We start from the raw sequence: 3,101 nt of genomic DNA, 5'->3' as shown, positions 1-3,101 counted from the left end.
CTCTGGCAATAATGTGGTTGTGGGGTAGAGATTACACCTTGTTTAACGTGACGTTGTTGTCTGTACAATGTTAGGTGCTTGGAAAGACATGTTGTCATACCTATTGAATGACATTGTTGGAGCTGACAGTCCATAAGTGTGCTCATGAAGGTAGAAACGACATTCACCTCTCTCGAGGCCTAGCAGTGTGTGGTTGATTACTTGACTGTCTCTTTGGCTTTCTCTCCTTCCATTCCTCCATCTCTCTCTCTCCCTCATCTTCCCTCCAGCCATCCATAATACCCAAACATACAGTGAACCCCAACATCTCAGAGCTATAGGAGACGAGGGTGACCTTACAGGCACGGTATGTATGGAGTTATGAATAATTTTGTTGTCATATTCCTGAGGATAGTCCTTACGTTGATCAAATGTTTATGCAACCCGACCTCTCACCTTGCACGTCTCGCTTTGTGTCTTGTGGTCCCCCAACGGACGAATTTCAATGAACAGTAGCGGGTCTCACATATCCACGTTTTCTGTATATGGATAAGTTGGGTTAGATAGTTTACGTTGGTTTGTTCATTTATTTTTTTGGTAAGAACTTTGTGTAGAGAGCAGGATACACATACTAAAGGTATGTAGGAAGGGGGGGGGGAGGGAGGGAGAAAGAGAGAGAGAGAGGTCTACTCTCGTCAGTTACAACCAACCACCCATCTCTACATGCACACCCACGGTGGCCGTGATCGTATAGTGGTTAGTACATTGCGTTGTGGCCGCAATAACCCAGGTTCGAATCCTGGTCACGGCAGGTGATTGTATTTTATGAGAGATGTTTAAAACTTACATCAACTCCTGTAGAAATTCAATTTCTTTTTTATTATGCACCCCATACCCAACCCGTGGGCGGTTGTGGGAAGGGTTATAGAGGCACATAATGGGTTCAGAAACTGAACCCCATAGTTCATTTAGCTAAGCAAGTGACAATCTTTTGAAGCTAGTTACACAATTGTTAATGCCATATATACATATACATATTATATACAATCATTTACACAAATACATATACACACCGATAATCTTTTTATATCACAAGTGATTCAACAAGAGACTCACAACAGTCACTATACAAGGCACTTAACATCTATGGTGAGTCACACAGTAACTAGTCTTGTTCCACACCCACCCAACTGGGCGGCAGCTTCACAGTCATATGTTCCACACCCACCCAACTGGGCGGCAGCTTAACAGTCATGTGCTCCACACCCACCCAACTAGGTGGCAGGTTTAGAGTCATGTGCTCCACACCCACCCAACTGGGCGGCAGCTTTACCGTCATGTGTTACACACCCACCCAACTGGAAGGCAGCTTTACAATCTTGTTCTCCAAACCCACCCAACTGGGTGGCACCTTTACATTCATATGCTCCACACCCACCCAACTGGGTGGCAGCTTTACAGTCATGTGCTCCACACCCACCCAACTGGGTGGCAGTTTTAGTCATGTGTTCCACACCCACCGAAATGGGCTGCAGCTTTACAGCCATGTGCTCCACACCCACCCAACTGGGTGGCAGCTTTACAGTCATGTGCGTGTAGCGCCCAGAGAAAGTACATCCATGACTCACCCTTTGAACCTCCTTGGTAAGGTCAGCCATGTGACCTTAGATTCAGCTAGAGGTAATTGAAATACTTCCTGGCTACACCCTAGTCTAGGGGCACCTGACAGCCGGTTGGACAGTGCTTCGGATTTGGAGTCCTGAGCTTCCGGGTTCAATCACCGGTGGAGGCGGAGACAAATGGGCAAAATATTTCTTTCACCCTGATGCCTCTTGTTACCTAGCAGTAAATATGAACCTGGGATTTAGACAACTTCTACGGGCTGCTTCCTGGGGGGAGAGGGGAGGGGGGGGTAACAAAAAGGAGACCTGGTCGAGGACCGGGCCGCGGGGACGCTAAGCCCCAAAATCATCTCAAGATAACCTCAAGATAGTCAGCTTGTTCATATTTGCGAATAATCCTGATAGTCTTGGCAAACAAACTTAATGGCACATCTTGAGTGTTTTTGCACACCATGAGGAGTTCACTCCTTGAAGTGCTGACGAACTAGTTAGGTGAGCTAAACACTTTTTTCTGTGCAGGCTGAATCAGCTGGGAACAGGACCACACCAAACTTTCCAACAACAGTGCAAACGACCCCCCTCCCTTGATTCGGGATGTGACGAAATCTTGTGTACATACCCCTGGATGATAGTTAGGAGAGAAAGAGTGCTGGAGTGGCTACACGTCATCAAACAGGCCTCAGGAAACAGAGTGAATTCAACCAGGTCGTAGAGCAGGACCCAAAAGGTAATGTGTGTGATCTTTGATATTTTCTCTCTGTAATATCTAAACAATTGCCAGAGTTTAGAGTAGGGACTTATAGTTTGGTGAATATCATATTTTGTTCTCAATGAACTCATGTTAAACTTTCCATTCTGTGTCAGTTAATGGAACCTCCTATTCCTCTGAGTTCAGTTTGGTTACCAACCAGTCAGTAATTAATGACAGTTAGAAATGGACTCTCAAAAGCCAAGCATTGCTTCTTGCCTCATTGCTTGATATAACTATGTGACATGCAAGATGGTGGCAGTGGTTTAATTATAAGTTCTCTGTGTAGCATTTCCTTGGGAAGTTACCTTTGATCCCGGGGTGAAACCATCCGTCGTGCACCATATTTCAGTTCAAATTACATTGCGTCTGAATTACCAGTGTTTCAATAACTAGTATTACCAGGTTTTACCTCAATAAAGTGTTACAAGTGCAACCAGTAAGAAGTGTTACTCAGTATTAATCAGTATCTTCTAGAGTCAATATTATTAATTGTTACAATGGTTGCAGCGGTGAGACACACACGACCTTCATCACTGTGACCATCTACACTACACACGACCTTCATCACTGTAACCATCTACACTACACACGACCATCACTATAACCATCTACACTACACACGACCATCACTGTAACCGTCTACACTACACACGACCATCACTGTAACCATCTACACTACACACGACCATCATCACTGTAACCATCTACACTACACACGACCATCATCACTGTAACCATCTACACTACAC

The 3,101-nt window shown here is 45.0% G+C and overlaps 1 non-coding gene across 1 annotated transcript; it reads left to right on the top strand.

Moving 5' to 3' along the window:
• Positions 1–718: 718 nt before the first annotated feature.
• On the top strand, positions 719–790 carry TRNAH-GUG (transfer RNA histidin (anticodon GUG)). The gene has a single exon. It is a non-coding gene; the product is annotated as a tRNA-His (tRNA).
• The last annotated feature ends 2,311 nt before the right edge of the window (positions 791–3,101 follow it).

This window comes from Procambarus clarkii, chromosome 30 (assembly GCF_040958095.1).
Source record: "Procambarus clarkii isolate CNS0578487 chromosome 30, FALCON_Pclarkii_2.0, whole genome shotgun sequence".
Taxonomy (NCBI): domain Eukaryota; kingdom Metazoa; phylum Arthropoda; class Malacostraca; order Decapoda; family Cambaridae; genus Procambarus; species Procambarus clarkii.
This window is presented reverse-complemented; position numbering and strand designations above follow the sequence as displayed.